This window comes from Gobio gobio, assembly GCF_949357685.1.
Source record: "Gobio gobio genome assembly, chromosome: 11".
NCBI lineage: Eukaryota > Metazoa > Chordata > Actinopteri > Cypriniformes > Gobionidae > Gobio > Gobio gobio.
This window is the reverse complement of record NC_137104.1, coordinates 18,022,189-18,040,977: the sequence shown is the minus strand read 5'-3', so window position 1 is coordinate 18,040,977 and position 18,789 is coordinate 18,022,189. Positions and strand designations below refer to the sequence as shown.

The window sequence follows — 18,789 nt, the reverse complement described above, 5'->3', positions numbered from 1 at the left end:
CAAACACACACACCTGCTGTTGTAGCCTGAAGGAGAAGGGTTAATTCCCCCCAACCGTTATATACACAAACAAATAGCACTCGTGCAAACCATCCACTCGCATACTCGCACACCCCCCCCCCCCAGCAGTCAGTTGTTAGTTAGGGGGAGGGGGTGTGAAGGGGAGAGGCTAGCGGAGGTCTTTGTGAGAGAAAGAGAGAGAGAGAGAGGAACAGAGCGTTCCATTTCTCATAGATGAGCAGCTGCTAGGCAGGACTGTCTTGAAAGCAGAGAGACAGTGAGAGAGACCATTTGGTGCCTGAACGCGAGCGAGGGAGGGGGCGAGAGATACGCACACACTCAGCGTGAGCTTGTGGTTTAAGCAGACACTAGCCGTGCGTTTAGGGAAACCCACAGTCTCAGCTCCCTGGGATAAAGGAGTGTTGTTTCTGGCCCTGCTCTTTTTCCCCTTTTCATTCTTTTATTTTACTCCCTCCATCCTTTCTCTTCTTCCTTTTGCCTGCGGAAAGAGCTGGACCACTGTTTTCTCCCTGAAACACGCCGAGCCGGTAAGCAGGCACGCTAACTATTTCTGTTTCCTGCTTTTTTGTGTCGGTATCTTTTTCTGCTTCATTCATCCTCATTGCTTGGGTAGAGAGAGATGCTGTTGATGTGCATGATACCTAGGTGATGCTGTACCGGCATCCGTCGCAGCTGGCTTATACTGGGACTGGGTGCGGAAGAAGGAGGGATTGGAGGAGAGGGAAGGGGGTGTTCTACTTTTTCAGCCCCACGATCGGTCAACTGGGGCTCGTCCTCTTTCACTGCAGCACATGGCAGAATACACACATTGACACACACAACACTCCAGTTGTACTACACATACATGTCTTGTAAAACTAAACGTCTGCTTTAGTCAATACTCATCCTCTGATATTAACTAAGTCCAGTGGTGCATAAGGAGGCGTTATGGGTAAATAGTCAGGGATGTTCTCGTTGATCAACCCTTTTGTGGACATAGAAGTGTTTTCCCTTAAGGCAAAGTGGTCTTCATAGAAATGACATTTTATTCCCCGGTGACATTTGCAGAGGCATTTGTTGTAAACGATAAACCACACAGGGCTAATTAGTTGTACGGTTGTATGTGTGTACGCTTGTGCATTGTTATAGATAAAAACATGTAGCATGTGAACGGCTGAGAAAAATGAATGAAAACATGAATGGAGAGATGAACCACTCCTTTTTTCGATTCGTTCTCGTTCTCATGATCGGGATATGGGAGAGGAAATGCACACCTGAGGGGGGAAAAGAAAGAGCTAGATGTATGAATGAAGGAGTCTGGTCATACATGTCCGGATATGATTGCTTTCGTTTGTAAAAGACCATGTTGGGTGTCTACAAGATCAGTTGTTTATATATTAATTGCCAATTAAATAACTTGAATCATTCAAAATTTGATGTGTACTCAAAATGAGCCTGACCACCGTTAAAATGCACATCAATGCAGTTGACAGCAAAATATAAATGAATATGTGCATAATGTGAAGGTATGTATTTTAGGAATACTGGAAATGCTTTTTAAACCAAAAAAGTTCAGATTATTTTCATAAAATTACTATATACTTCATTAGTTAGTGACAGTACCACATACACCATCAAGATGTCAGTTTAGCAAAAAAAATATATGCTTTACCCATATATGAAATCCATTTGAGGCTGAAAATGTATTTACTTGTCTGTTGCTAGGACACTCCCTTTGAACATTTTATACGAGGCCTCTGATTGGCTGCAGCCAATGATGCAAGTTTCTCACCCCAAATCTTTCCCCTTCGCCCATGGAAACATGCCTGTCTGCATTTCTTCCTTTCCTTCTCTCTACCTCCATGTCATAGATCGTCTGAACCTTGTCTCCATCTGGCAGCTCTCTATCCCTTCTTTGTTTCAATCAGGTTAGATGGATAGAGGGATGCTGCAGAGCTGGTCCTTTTCTCTTTGTTGTATTCTTATTTCAGAAAATTGTATTAAAAAATCTGCTGGCAGTAAGAAAGAAAAGCATTAAAGCTCAATACAGTAGTAGCAGTTCATTCTCAGCGTTCTGCTCTCTGCCAATGTGTGATTTCTGCCCCTGTGCTGGTGGCAAAGACTCTGACCCCCACCGTCATATGAGCATTATATATGTGCTGTACTGTAAGTGGGTCAGTGTAGAAAGTGTGGCATGTCATGTGTGTCTCAGGGAAGTGGCCTGAAGCTGGACCGTCATAGAGCGTGGGAATCAAGAAAGAAGGGGGCTGAATTGTCTTTGCTAACCTTGGCACAATCTTCCACCATGTCTACTGCAGCTTGACCCATGCATTCATTATAATGCATATGCATCAAACTCGTAGGCTGAATATCGTGCAGAATACCAAGACCTTCCTTTTGTCTAACACTCTGTTGTATAAGACCTAAACTGAAACCTTTTGTGTAAATGTTTTAATACTGAAATTATTAAGTGTAGCTTTACTTACCAAACAGAATAGCAAAATGACTGTTTTCAAACAGGTTTTCCCAAAAGGCTGGTTCACAGCAAGAACTTCCTTTTGTATTACTTAAGGGACTGACCACGGTCCTGAAATTGGGAGCTTTGTCCCGCTAGACGCAAGAAGTTTCCCTCATTTCCCTGAAATTACAATACCACAATAAGAATTGTGACCCTGGACCACAAAACCAAGGGTCAATTATTGGAAATTGAGATTTACACATCATCTGAATAAATAAACTTCCCATTGATGTATGATTTGTTAGGATAGGACAATAGTTGGCTGAGACAACTATTAGAAAATCTGGAATCTGGGGGTGCAAAGAAATCCTTAGCAATGTGTATTACTACTACTAATAAATGTTTGATATATTTACGGTAGGAAATTGACCAAATATATTCATGGAACATGATCTTTATTTAATATCCTAATGATTTTTGGCATAAAAGAAAAATCGATCATTTTGACCCACACAATGTATTGTTGGCTATTATCACAAATATACCTGTGCGACTGGTTATGACTGGTTTTGTGGTCCAGGGTCACAAATATAAAATGCGATTGTCGGATAAAATCCAATTGCGCAGCCGTCATGCGGGAAAATGACCAACCAAAGAGCTCATAGAGAGGGATTTTTCCGTTGATGATGACTGGACGGAGCAAATGAACCAGTTTGGATCTCATCAAAAGTTGTTAAATACAGCTACACCAGCCAGGACATCTTCTATACGTACTGGATCTTAAGAACATTCTGGTCAAACCTGCCAGATCCAACAAAAAATACAAGTCCGGTAAAATGCATTTAATGTTTGCATAGTCTAATAAAGGGAAATAAACTAGTTGCTACTTAAAGGAACACGCCACTATTTTTGAAAATAGGCTCATTTTCCAACTCCCCTAGAGTTAAACCGTTGAGTTTTACCATTTTCGAATCCATCTCCAGGTCTGGTGGAAGCACTTTTATCATAGGTTAGCATAGATCATTGAATCTGGTTAGACCGTTAGCATCTCGCTCAAAAGAAATGCTCCAAAGAGTTTGAGAAAAATGAATGAAAACATGAATGGAGAGATGAACCACTCCTTTTTTCGATTCGTTCTCATTCTCATGATCGGGATATGAGAGAGGAAATGCACACTTAAATGTTTTAAGTGGTTCACTTAAAACTAGTACACGATGTAAGACTTAAAGGAAACCGACCTAACTTCAGTCAACATAACCAACGTGACAACCTAATCTTCAGTGTATTCAGGTTCAAATAGATACGTTTCAAGATCTGCACCAAAGTAAATATCTTCTGAATCGTCTCTCAGAAATGTCTCCATGTTACAAGGCACACTCCCTGTGCAAGCAGTTGTCACATTGGTTATGTTAATGGAAGTTAGCCTATTTGCAGGCGCTGCGTAATATCATTGCGTCTGCTGCACCCATTGTAATGGCAGTAAAGTTCCTTGAATATTACGCAGGAATGAGAGTATAGTTCCTAGCCATATCGGCCTAGAAAATCGCAACTTTTAATTTTCCGTTGGTCTTAGTACACGATACAGAAGAGTCAAGTTTTAAACAGGAAAAATATCGAAACTATTTGGTCTTTTTTTGAGCGAGATGCTAACGGTCTAATCAGATTCAATGATCTATGCTAAGCTATGCTAAAAGGGCTACCGCCAGACCCGGAGATCGGCTGAATGGTTCAACTGTTTAACTCTAGGGGAGTTGGAAAATAGTGGCGGGTGTCTTTAAGGAAATGTATTTAAGTATTAAAAGTGATATTTACCTACTAGCCTGTTATTCAGTCCATTATATATTTAGCAGAATAAATAGGTCTTGTAGAGCAAATTACATTGTATCACTCAAACCTGAGAAAATTGAGTGCCAGGCACAATTAACAAAGCATTAAAACTTTTGCATCCAACATGATGGCAAATATGTTTCCAATTAATGTAAATCAATATTTACATAGAATAATAGTAATATCTGACACGCATGTACCATAAAATTACACTTGTCCTGCAACAGAGCAATAAGCCAGGTGGTCCCCCTATAAGGGACAGTTCACCCAAAAATAAAAAAAATCTTGATATCATTTACCCTCATATTGTTCTAAATTTGTATGACTTTCTTTAATCTTCAAAACACAAGATGTTTTGAAGAATGTTGGGGTCCAAGCAACAGCGAATCCCATTGACTTCCATTGTATGGACAAAAAAACAGACTTTTTAAAGTATCTTCTATGTGCATCTGTATATGTGAAGTCATATATGATTTAAAAGGAAGACCTTGCTAAGCGACCTTTAGCTTAGTGCCATTAATCTCCATGAAGATGCTGACATCTTTCATGGGAGGCCTAATGGATTAACTTTGAAACCGCAATAAAAACGCAAGGCTAATTTTAAACAACCTGATAATACTAATGAATCAAATCGAACTAAACCCATACAACTGATATAACCTGTGTGCTATCAAAATGCTGGATTAATGTCTACACCGCTAACTTCAATTCAAAAGTCATTTCAAATAAAAAGACGAGGGATTACAGAGCCATTCTGAATGAATGAAAAACCCGTACACATACTATTTTGTACGGGTTTTTATTCCTGTCTGATCCTCTCAAAGTCCCACTATACTTTCACTTTAATGACTTTAATGACTTACAGGAATAATATCACAAATTTTGCCAATGGATCTCATGGCGTATTAATGAAGTTTAAAAAGGAAGCTTAAAAATGTGTCTCGCTAAACGAGGTCAGGCTCTTTATCAAACTTTCTTTAACGCTTATAATTAATTGAAAGAATTTGCAACTTAATTTACCCTCAATGTGTTCAACTGTGAGGAACGTAATTGTGATTGATTTTACCATTTTCAAGATCAGTGTCTCGCTTCGAGTGCATGTTGGCACTAATCCTTCAAATAAATTAAGCTCTATTTTCTTACATACATATAAAAACGTAGCTATACATTTGTGCATCGCTCAGTCACAGGAAATGGTTACAGATACTATATATTATGTCCAAATTTTGATTTCCTACAGGCCTGAGGCGAGAGCAATGGCTGAGACAGCGCTATGTGAGACGGTGTGTCTATTTGCACCCTTAGCATGTAGGTTAGACACTTAACACTGATGCGGACTCAAAGTTCTCTTTCAGAAGGACAATAATTAATCTAGATGACAGAGGATAGTCTCAGGAACCTATTATGCTTTTGCATGCGTTTTATGATCAGTGCATCACCACCTTTGGGAATATGAGAGTTGCAGAGGTATTTACTGTTTGTCTAAACTCAGTGTCCATTGTCCTAATGTCTAACATGCTGTCATGGAAACATCTTGCATACATTTTAATACTAAACTGATTAAGTGTAGCTTCAACTATCTAGCTTCTCTTGCCAAACAGAATAGCAAAAAATAATGACTGTTTTCTCAAAAGGCTGGTTCAACACTATTTAAGACAGAGACTTTTTTTTGGCAGACAGGCTCTGAGGGGCAAAGGCAAAGTGAGTGATGGTAGAGCTGATACCCAGTTTCTCATCTCCTCTTATCTGTCTATCTGCCCCAAAAAATCCGAGCTGCGAGAAAAGGGACGTTTCTGCCAAACTTCCCACCAAACGCTTTGATGAGCAATCAGAAGTTTGAGGAGCAAGTTAACACAAACCCAAATTGTTTTTCGCTCCAAGTTTTTAAACTGGGTCATATTGAAATTTCTATTAGTTATGGGAATAAGAAGCCTCCGTATCATGCATGGTTAATGTTATTTAATGGACCTAACACTGAAACGTTTTTTTTAACGTTAACGTTAAAACATTAATATTAACAAATCTTTCAGGTATAAGAAATAAAAAAATTATATATTTTTATTTCAACTGATTTAAAATGAATACAAAGTAAAAGAAAAGAAACCAAAAAATATTCAAATATAAATAAAATATGAATGTGAATAGTTTGATTTTAAATGACATTTATACAACTTTATCCCAACGTTTGTAATTACATTATCCCATCATAGTCGCGTTACCCTTGATTTCTGGTTTTATTTTGTAGAAACCACGGAAACACCAGAGACGCTTTAATATATTATGTGTTTTATTAGACAGGTTAGCAACTGTTTGGATACATTCATCGGCTGAAAACAAATCATTGTTATATAGCTCAACAGTTAGTCTTATTGTTTAAATCTTGTTTTCTTGATTTACCACAAGTACCACGTTTTACCATGCCTAATATCGATCTAGCTTATTCCAGTGTGCAACAGTGTCTCATAGTAACCGCCGAGTGAACGCACAGAGTAGCATTGTAACATAACTTTCAACACACTCAAATGTGTCTAATATGATAAAACAGGGCTGCGTTACCACACATACGCATGACCGGAAGAAGCGGAAGCGGTCATCTGCGGCATAATAAAAGCTCCACTGCTCTCAAGCCGTGTGTCGCGTTTGTTTTTCCTCCAGCGGCTTTCAGTCCCACCCTGCTTCATACTACAGTAACATTAATAAATCTTTGATCATAAAACCCCTTTGGTCCTGAACTGGCTTTTATTTTTATTTTTATACGGTTGTCTGAGGTCTACTTGTGACTTTTGCGTGGTTTTTACATTCAAAAACATCATAATGAATAAGTAATAGGCTATTTTTTGCCATTGTTTTGAGCCTCTCTCAAGACACGCTCGGTTTTCATGAGCGTGCCACACCTAATACTTGGAAGTAAACGCCCACGGCTAGGATTGGATAAGATTTGCATATTTAATGAGCTTCTGCTCCCCGGGGAGTACGCATTGGGCATTGTTTTGAAAGTGGCAACCGGAATGATTCGACCCTCAGGGCTCGCTAAATGTCTTTGTCAAACAAACATAATGATTAATCTCTCATCCACCCGCAATTAATTTGAATGTTATTTTACAATACTTGGCCCGCCTGATTGGTGGATATAAGCGCAAACTGTGCATCACACACACACACGCGCTGCAAGTACGTTGCAGACAGCAAAAACTTCTGCGATTGTATTTTTACTTCAAATATCAAGTCAAAAGAGTGAACAACGCACATCCCAGGGACGTTGGGTTTTGCGAGCCCTGTAACAGTGGTAAGTTATATTCAGTTAGACACGTACACATAATCGACAGATATCAAAGATCTGTAACAATGCAATACTATCACATTAAAAAAAAAAATGCTTTACTCACATTAGTGTGTTGCTTCATTCGTTCATGTAATCTCATCCTGTCAAATCCAAATCCAGTCTCGGTTACAAACGAATCAGGTGAAATGAACATGCGTGCAATGTCTTCCCCACGTGAGCTGGATATTCATTAAAAATAAAGTTCAACCACAGATTTCCAATATTAGAATCCGAAGGAAGCTTATGCTGTGACTGCGTTCTTCCACAACCAGGCACAGCGCAATATCTTGCTATCTTCGGCATGTTTATTGCTCGGTAGCGCAATCCGTTTAGCGCCACGAGTTGGTGGGCGGGGCTACAGAATCAGGCGTTCTTCTTCTGTGGAGGCGACGTTTCTGCATTCTATGACGTCAATGGTCGACATATTCTGAGATTGAGCGTTTTCTGGGCCTGGTGTCAATAAAAGCTTTTCATTGACTAACAAGGAAGTTTTCAGCTCTGAAACGTACAGGATATTCTTATATCACGATTAACTTTTATATATCAAAGGCTCAAGGGAAAGTTGATTTCTCAATTCATCACCCCCTTAATACATTAGCTCATTCATGAATATGATTTGCCCAAGTCTCGTCCGATTCTTTCCCACCGACTGTAGAGGTGAAGACAACAACTCCCATGATTCCGCGAAATCAAGCTACGCCTTTGTTTTGAATAAGCGACCTCTAGCGGCGAAAATTATGTTGTGCCTTTAAAGCAAAGTCATCTGATAATCACTGCTTTAGGATTCATATTTCTCCCCAAGCTCTTTTGAATATTGCAAAGACCTTTTGACGAAGTTGATTGTGGCTACCCTGCTAATTTTAGCTATTTACCATAATATTTTTTGGATGCTGATGTTTAGGACGGGTGGCTAGTGTGCTAATGTCCTAGCAAGACTACTTGGGTCCATGTACCAACTAGACCGACCATCATAAACCAGCTTGGACCATTGGAAATTCATGTTGGTCTTTTCCATATGGTTCTGAACTAAGACATCAAGCGTGATGGGCACTTTATTCCAAGGAGATTTCAAGTGTTCTTGCTATATTTAGCGCCTGGTTTTGCTCCCTGACCTTGAGCAGGTGTGTTCAACACGGGGAGTAAGAAGACAAGACAAATGGGTAAAACAGACACAAACTGGCAGGTAGACGTTGTTTGCTTGATGAGCTGCCAGAATGGTTCAGTCACACCAATACCAGTGACGATGTGTAAGGGTCTTTTATTTACATGTCACAAAGGGTGAAGACAGTGATATCACAATGCATGGGGCACATGCCTGTGTTTAAATGTGTGGGTCATTCTCTTAATGATGCTTTTCAGTGTTTTGCTGAAAAACATAATAGCTACTTTCAGGGGATGTTCTGTATTTCTTTTTTAAAACAAGAGATAAAAATAAGCCTGAGGGAAGAATTCGGATATTACGGATCTGGATATTGCTGCCATTTCTATTAAGAGGACAATGAAGCAAAACAATGAAATCAAAAATCCATTTATCCATTCCTGACTGTCCGTTTGATGTTAGCTTATTGTGTTGCATTGTGTTTTGCTAATAAGGCTCTAAAAATGTAATTCATTGTCAAATTCCAAAATCTGAAAAGATTCATTTTGCTCCATAATTACATTCCAGTCATCAAAAGGAATGAGCAAAAAGATGAGAGATTCTCTGCGATCAAGACTTTTGTCTCCTGTCAGCCCTTGAGCAAAGGCACACAATGCTAATTTGCAATTGCCCTCCGTGCTATTCTCTGGTCTCAGCCTTTTTTCTTCCAGCGGCGTGGATGGAGAGAGCGTGGGGGAGGGGTTGGCGGTTGAGAATTGTTCCCCTCTTTCTCTCTCCTCTTTCCAGTTACTGCACTAGCATGTTTTGCTGCTCTCCAATATTGACGTAGGTGACAAGGGGCTGATGATGGCCGAGCATCCTCAACCCTGTCAGCTGTAACATCGGATTTCCATTCATTCGGCCCTGCTGCTGCCATCTCCCATCAAGCCCAGAGGCGAGCCCACTGTCAATACCGATTTCTCTTTGAGGACCCGTCGTGCTAGGCTAATGCTATCTCCACACACTCTAGAAGCTATAATGATGCCCATTAAAAAGTTGGACATGTCATAGACAGGAAGTGAGAGAGATAGGCAGAGTGAAAGAAAGGAGAAATCATCACTAGGGGAGAGCAGGGACGAAAGTACCATTTTTCAGAAAAACATATTTTTAAAAGATAATATTTTAGACCGAGAAATATTTTTGCTGTGGTCAATAACTCACAAGTGTGGTCTATAAATAGCAGGTGGTATTTTGTACAAATGTAGAATGACTACAGTATATTTTCACTTTGAACATAAGCTGCACATTGTTACTTTTGACCCCATCAGGTGGGACGAAAGTAACACACAGGTGGGTCAAAAGTAACACAACAATACAAGCTAGATTTTTTTGTGATGCTCTTGTTTTTTTTTTTTTAAACATACCTGACTATGACCATGTTAATATGTAACTGCAACATATTTTGTACTTTATCTTTGCAAAATAAATATTAAATTACATTTTCATTTTAAATGTTAAAGTTTATCAAATGTTTCAAATGTAACCTGACAGGACAAACTTGAATTGTTTAGAATATTTTTATATTTGCAATGTAAATCTATTTGATAAGTTTTTTCTTCAACAGAATGAACAATATGAAAATTAAATTAAATTAAATTAGCATAATATGCATTATATATATAATAGCGGAACAAAAGTAACAAGTGTTACTTTCGTCCCGACAGGAAGTCCTGACATTTAAACACGATTTACTTTTATACTGAAAAACTCTGAAAAGACAAACCTTCAGGGTGTGTAACAGCACTAAATAACCCATAGATTGATCATTACTGTGACACATGAAAGAAGAAACACAACTTGTAATTAGAAAAAAAAGTACCGCTTCATTAATTTACTTGACGTACTTGAAAACTGTATTTCGGACCTAACCGCGGAAAACAATGACGGAATCACGTGATATTTTGCAGATCCGTCAAGGGTTATTTGCTGAACGTGCTGTCATAGCTTGAAATGCAAATGTAGTCAAGGGCTCTGAGAAAATCGCTTTGTTACTTTCGTCCCGTGTTACTTTCGCCCCGGTTCTCCCCTACTATTATTTCCTGACTTCCCTTTGGAAAAAGTAGTACACATACTTTTGAAAAGAATACTTACTGCGGAAATAATACACTTTCAAAGAATATACTTGAGTGCGAACTGAATAATGTTCTCGGACACTTAATTGCATGTTAATAGTAATTATCTGAAAATGTTTTGACCCACTTACATAGGACTTTACATCTAGTTTTATAATTTTATTGTCAAATATGGTTAAAGTGGACAGCTGAATGTACTGACAAGGAATTATAAACTAATACATTTTAATGTGATTTTTATTGAAACTTATATGTCATGTATTTAAATATATTTGTAATTACACATTTGTAATGTAGTTACAATTTAGTATATTTAAAATGTATTGACTTAAAATGTAATATCAAATAACACCACAGTTAAAGTTTCAGAACTTAACATGTACTTTAGTATGTAGTACTTCAAAATAAGAAGATTTACAATCTCTATGAATGTTTTGAAGGGTCAAAGTGGTATAGTTGCGTAGCTGTCAATAGAGGGTTAGAAAGTGCTCAGATTTCATTAAAATATCTTCATTTGTGTTGCAAAGATGAACAAAAGTCTTTTACGGGTTTGGAACGACATGAGGGTGAATAAATGGTGACAATTTTTATTTTTGTTTCACTAACCCTTTAAGATAAAACTATTAATTTGACATTATTAAAAAAGTGCATTTAAGTGTGTTAAAAAAATTTACTTTTTAAGTAGACTTAAAATGCCTTTTTGTTTCATTAATACTATATTATCTGCAAGTACAGTTTTTTTTTAAATATACTTTTAAGATTTGAAGTACACTACAAGTGCACATTCAATACAATTAAGCACACTTTTTTTATTTACTTTTTTTCTGCCTGAGAATAATAAGGTTTAGCAAATATAAAATAAGGTGAATTTAGGTAAATTACACCATGTTTTCACATTCCTGTCAAAAAGTAGTGCAGTTTTACTGAACTTAACAAAACCTGACAATAAAAATGAAAAAGATATTTGCCATTTGCACCAACTTTCTTCTTTGAAACAAATATGTGCTGAAAGTGCTTCTGTGTTTTAAGTATATTAATGATTCATTTTTGATAATTTCAGGTAGAATAATGCGAGCTAGTTTCTCCCATACCCATATATAATAACTTTAAATCATAAATAAATTATGCCCCTCTCTTATAGGTACAGTCCGATCAAACAGATGCTCATTCAAGGTTGAGGCTTGCATGGAGGCTTTTAGTTTGACTCTAATTTGCAAACAGCATTTTATCATATTTAATTCCTATTCACATCAAGCCTGAATGTTTGTGACAATATTTTGAATAGAAAAATTGGTTTCTATGAACCTATTCACACATTTACGTGTATTCATTTGGTAGACGCTTTTATCCTAATTGACTTACAAATGAGGAACATAAGCAATTCACCATAAGAGCTTAAACTATTTGCAGAACACAATGCCAGACCAATGTGTTTTTATGTACAGATTGTGCATATTGAACCTTTAGGGGTTCAACAGCTTATCACTGGGGCAGTACCCTTATAGGAACACTCCACTTTTTTTGAAAATAGGTTCATTTTCCTACTCCCCTAGAGTTAAACAGTTGAGTTTTACCGTTTTCAAATCCTTTCAGCCGATCTCCAGATCTGTTGGTAGAACTTTTAGCATAGCTTAGCATAGATCATTTAATCTGATTAGACCGTTAGCATCTCGCTCACAAATGACAAAAGAGTTTCGATATTTTTCCTATTTAAAACTTGACTCTTCTGTAGTTACATTGTGTACTAAGACCTACGGAAAAGAAAAGTGCGATTTTCTAGGCCGATATGGCTAGGAAATATACTCTCATTCCTGCATAATAATCAAGGAACTTTGCTTACGTACAATGGGTGCAGCAGGCTAAATTATATTACGTAGTGCTTGAATATCATTACGTCGATCTTAGTACATGATGTAACTAAGAAGAACTACAGAAATTTTAAATAGGAAAAAATATCAAACATTTTTGCGAGATGCTAACGGTCTAATCAGATTCAATGATCTATGCTATGCTAAAAGTGCTACCGCCGGACCCAGAGATCGGCTGAATGGATTCGAAAAGGTAAAACTCAACTGTTTAACTCAAGGGGAGTTGGAAAATGAGCCTATTTTCAAAAAAAGTGGAGTGTTCCTTCAAAGGTATGAATTTGTACCATGTTTACCACTAAAAGTTTCATAATAGTACATTAAGGGTACATATTACTACCGCTAAAAGGTATAAATATGCAATGTAGAGCATTGAAATCTAAACAACCAATAAGATTTCCAGTGAATTGGTGACCCTAAAGCAGAGGTGTATTTTTACAACAGTGCTCTGTTAAACAGTGTCGAGTCTATTCTCACTAATTTCTACTTCAAAAACTGAAAATAAAAGGCGACAATGGCGCAAATGGAGCTATAAATGGGCTTTAAATGGGCTTTAAAATAACTTTAAGAGCCTTCTGTAAAGATTGAATGCAGAAGAGAACATCTGTTCCAGTTTCTCAGAGTGCACTTTATTGTAATGCAGGGCCTTTAGATTAAGTCCTTTTGAAGTTACTTTGACCTGACACAGCATTGTTAGGATGTTGCTGGCAAAGGTCAGAGTTCGTTAAGAAATTTCTTGACCTTGTGTTTTGTTCGCTGTGACATGAACATCAGTCAGACCTACATAGTACAAATCATTACAACTTTATCCTCTGACATTTAAACACTCTTTTTCTTCTGGGGGTGGACAGGTTTGATCTATGCACTAGGTATGGTCTTAAAGACATTTCTTGGTCCCAGGTGACCCTGGCTGACCCTGTCCTCAGCACGGTCATTAAGTCTGAAGTCCCTCAATGCTGCAGTGAATTCAATTGCAGGTCATATACCGCTGGACATACACTGCTGAAACTCCACAGCAGGTATCCAGCACGGTTTTAAAGATTGCTAGCTACTATTACTATATACTACTATAGAAAAACAAATGGTTATACATGAAAAAGTTTGAATATTTGAACGGTATTGTATACATTTTCATTATCAGTGTGTCTTTTTTTTTTAAGGTAAAGCTTAATTTTATTGCTTGAGTCAATGACACCTACTTATAATTGTCTCTGAATATTAAGCTGCCTAGGAAAAAAAACAACAAAAAACTTTAAGTTTCACACTTCACATTTAAACAGTAGAACAGATTCGGAGTCAGCTTACATCATGTTGGTGTGGTAAATGATCCCCAGATGTTATTCTAGAAGAAGTATCAGATCAGTCATAAAGCCACTGCAGTGAGCAGATCGCTTTGTGTGCTGCATGATGCACAATGTGCTGCACACTGCCTCAGATTTATGAGAGACATTGCCGCATAATGCATTGAGCTAACCATTTACGTGGCTCCTTATTTGGAGGGTTATACTGGGGTGGGCGAGTATGTTTGCTGGATGTAATGATAGATTGGTGGCCGGCCATGCCACTCAAGAAATGAATCAGATCGTGTGACCTGTCGAACATATCCAATCAATCCCTCCCAGGAGGTTTATCATTTTATTGTCTGCCAGAGTGACTGCTTTAAGATAAGCCTCTGTATCTAGGCACAGCCATAACCTCCATAGACCCACATGGAGCTCTATATGAGACATGACCCTGACATATAGTTCACGTTCTGAGCCTTTTCTCTTTATTTCTCTTTGTTTCCCTCAGGTAGCGGAGGCTGATGCTGTGATACTGCAGGAGAAACATACAGGCTCTCATTTGATGCAGTGAAGTGCTCCGTGAGGAAAATCGCAAGCAAAGGTATGGACCAAAAACAATGCGGCCCCATTCGTCAAACCATATGGCTGCATGTGTGATAGAAGGCAAAAAAAGCCCACAGAAGTGTCTGAAAGCAACTGCATTCTGTCTGCCCACTTTGTGATGGCGCAGATTTTCTTATCGGTTTCAGCACAAACAGCAGAGTCACAACTCCAATCAAAAATAACCTATGAACAGATGCCATGCAAAAACATTTATAGACATTCGTTTCCTCCTTTGAAACAGTGCTTATTTAGTACAGTTCATCTCTTAACATTCAGTAATGAAACCATGAACAGATATTTGAGACAAAAGCTTTACTGTTAAAGTTATGTAACATCCTGGATGTGATATTACAATAAATATGCATTTCTCTGATCAGGTCTGGACTAGTCTTTTTTTTTTTTTTGGTCAGCCCAACAAGCTTCCACAACAGGGTCACTTCCTTATAACGAAGTACACTGGGGCTCTGTTCTCAATATTTAGTTCTACAAAGTCTAACGGATTTCCTTTGTTTTTTATTTTAAGCCCAAACTCAAATTTGAATATCATACCATTCATTTCAAACCAGAAAATAGCAAAAAGCCTGGGTACTTTCAAAACAACAAAACAACTGTGCAGAGATGTTTGTACACAGGAAACTGTTCAAGTCATTGTCAAACCGTTGCACTAGTATAAGCCACCCTTTCCCTAACCTCTCACTCACTCAAAACCAAGCGAACACATTCAGTGGCATCACAGAGAAACGGTTTAACCAGGCTCTTATAAATTAAGCCCTGCCTTTAAATAGCAGTCAGAAAAAGAGAAGTGTGTAAAGAGCAGAGTTATGTTGAACGCAGAGCTGGAGAGGAGACCGTTGGTAAGGCTGAGAGGGTTCCTGTGGGGCTGTACGGCACCAACCGCATTAAGACAGACTCTTCACAGCTGGGCTCAGCTCTGGAGTACAGGGGAGGAAGAGACTGAGATAGGAGTGGGGAAAAAGAGAGGACTAGCACAGTGAGGCTTTAAGGGAAGTTGGAAGAAGGAAGACAAACATTTGTTGGCTGGTAAGTAATGGAGAGTCGTATATGTCAAACTGTAAGATTGTTTGTTAGCATGACAGCTGCAGAAAATTACAGGATGACAGTTTCCTGAGTGAGAGCTTTGGTTAGACACAATTGATGGAAGTGAGGTTTACTTCAGAGTTTACTTCATACCATGATGACAGACAGACATATACTCAGGTGAGGTCTTCTAGTAGACTGTTGTATATTTTAGACTTGGATTTGGCTGGTATAGCTTATGAAAGCCTTAGATAGTGTACAAACGGTAGAGGCAATGTGGTCCAGCCATGGAAACAGGGCTCTACTGGTGGTTGCCAGGAGACAGGCAGAAGGGGGGTATACTGCCTCTTAAGTGATAAACAGGCTGAGAGGAGACATCTTTGCCTTGTGTGCCATAAGCAAAGGACGAGGCTTGATATGAACGATTTATAAGGCGAAATATGAAACAGTCAGATTCTAATTTCAAACACTGCCAATTTGCACATTTGTGTGTTTTGGGAAATGGCATACGTTCATGCTATTTTCAATGCCATGAAAATCCAGCTATTTTATTTCTTGAATATTTCTAGATAACATTGTGTCCAGAATTATTCCTCTCATGCAAGCTATTACCAAAAGAAGCTGCAACATTGTGTCCATTCCCAACTGCAATTGATATTAAGCATATGCAAATTGAACAAACTGAACCAACAGAACAGTTATCTTGATGGTACAACATAATGTTCTAACCAAATGCAATGTAATAAAGCTAAAAGCATTTCTTTTTTCGAAATAGTTTTTTGTCCAAACCTGCAGTGAATGTGACGAGCATTCATTTCTATTTATGTCACGACGGGTAGCCCCACCAACAGTGAAATCTCATTGGGCCAAAATACTGATAAACATAACTGATTATCTATTATTGCATTATGCAAATATAGCAATTTCGCTTTCTGTACAGACAATGAAATTCACTAGAAACGGTTAGTCACAGCTGGTTACATAGTGCTGTTACACAGGGTTAGTTTGAGTTCTGTTCATTCAATATATAGAGTTGCAACACAAGTCACACAATAGTAAATCGTGTGTGATATGTCCTTTTCCTGCAATATGTGCAAATGCTGCATTGCATCAAACAATATGGTGGCAGGAAAAAGACTAACATTATATAAACATTGTTCTGTTCATAATTTAATTGTATTGTGACTGCTATTTTGAAAAGGAAGTCTGAACTGTTGAACTGTTGTCCAAAATCGCATACTTTCTTGAGTAGGTACTTAAGTAATTACTTCACGACTGCTAAAAAAAGTATGTTCTATATAGTATGAATGTGTGTAGTATGAATGTAATCTGGACGTACTACATTTGCCAGGTTGCCCTACCAGTTGACCTACCAGCGTCAGTTGCGTCGCTTCACTGCCATTCACAAATCCTCTCCCGTGGCCTCATGGGATAGTAAAGTGTCCATCGTATGCCCACTTCAGAATCTCACTGGAAGTAGTAGGTCATCCAGGTATACTTTTTGCCTACTCTTTTGAGTACTGTGAATTCGGACATACTTATTTTGTCACATACTGTTTTTCGCCTACCATATAGTACAGAAGTAGGCAATTTCGGAAGCAGCCAATGTGTGGAGAATGGAAGTGAAGAGTAAAGATGGATGAAGTTTGCTACTCAACAACTCCTGACAGACACCACAAATTGGCGACAAGGATTAGGCTTTTCTTTTTCGCTATTGGCTGCAGATTTTTGAAAATTATCTATTGGTTATTGATGCCACAGCCCGGCCAGACCAAGGACGAAGGGTTGTACTGCTTCGATGCCTCTGTACAGAGGGACAATGGATTTTCTACTCTTTGCCTAAGACAGGTACGAAGTATGCAGAGGATGCACTGAAAGCCTACTTCGTGCCAAAAGCTAACATTGTAGCTGAATGCCATGCCTTCCGTAAATGCTGTGAGGCACCTCACAAGAAAGAGCTTGTTGTTTCATGCGATTTTGGGGCCAGTACTGATTAAATGATTCACGATCAGTTTGTAGAGAATGTGCTTAGCCCACAAATACAAGTGAGACTTTTTCTAGAAACTGATCTTACACTGAACAGAACTGTTGCCAATTAACGCAAAGTTACAGCCCCTGTACAAGCGGTGGAGCACACAGTAAAACGCAGAAAAACGGTGAGGAAGAGGAATGAATGCTTCCGCTGTGGACAGAGGCACACTTAGCTAACGCTGGAAGTTTAAAAAGATTGGACATTACGCTAAACTGTGCCGATCAACGAAATCAAATAAACGCAAGGTCCATGAAATTGAATCTACTTCTGACTCACAGACTTGTGTGGTGGATTTGGTGGTTGACAGTGGGTCTTGCATATCCATCCTGCCCTACAGCACTTATGCATGGCATTTCAGTAAAGTTGTGTTGTCGCAACCTACAACCAGGTTTGTGAGCTAAAAGCCCAAATTCCAGTGGTTGGGTTTTGTCAGCAAATGTTTCCCTACATGACCACTCAGTTCCTGCTATGTTCTCCATTGTGGACAAAGGGACACCACTCATGGGGAGGGACCTAATGTCTGCACTGCATGTGAGGATTCAAAACAATCAAGTCCTGCCTCCTAATGCCCTTCCTGTGCCTGCTTCTCCTGTGCCAGTCTTACAGTGCACTGTTGCAGAGTCAATGGAGTTTGGATGTGCTAAACTTTGCAAAACCATCACACCTGTGCACCAAAAACTTCGGCGTCTGCTATTCTTTTTTCGTAGTGCTGTGTCAGAGGAATTAAATCGCTTGAAAGCAACCGGGGTGATAGAATGCATCAGCCTCTGCATGGGTGTCACCAATTTTTGTTACGTAGAAAAAGTCAGGAAAAATTAGGATGTGCGTTGACCTCAGAGAGGTCCTTATGCAACTAAAGAAGTGATTGTGGACTCTTTTCCATTGCCACACATGGATGAACTCCCTGTTCTAAAAGATTCTACTGTTTTCTTTACCCTAAACCTGGCTATTGTTTACTACCAAGTGCCGCTGCATAAGGACATTCATGATCTCACTGCCTTTTTTTACTCACAACGGACTCTTCCGTTTTTGTCGTGGTTCTTACGGATTGGCTTCAGCGCCTGAGGCATTTCAGAAGATGATGACCATCATCCTGACTGGCTTGTCAGGGGCTGAAAATGACCTGGACAACATTATCATCCATGGACGTG

General features: G+C 38.8%; 1 protein-coding gene across 4 annotated transcripts in view; it reads left to right on the top strand.

The window, feature by feature from the left end:
• Positions 1 to 213: 213 nt before the first annotated feature.
• fam49al (family with sequence similarity 49 member A, like) overlaps positions 214 to 18,789 on the top strand; it is a 41,190-nt gene continuing 22,614 nt past the window's right edge. The window contains exons 1-2 of one of the 4 annotated variants that reach the window (XM_079829065.1): positions 214 to 548; positions 14,474 to 14,566. The gene's annotated coding sequence lies outside the window, so the exon portion shown is untranslated. Of the gene's footprint in view, positions 549 to 14,473; positions 14,567 to 15,383; positions 15,610 to 18,789 lie in introns of those variants that run through there. The other 3 variants (XM_079829067.1, XM_079829064.1, XM_079829066.1) reach the window with 3 other exon arrangements.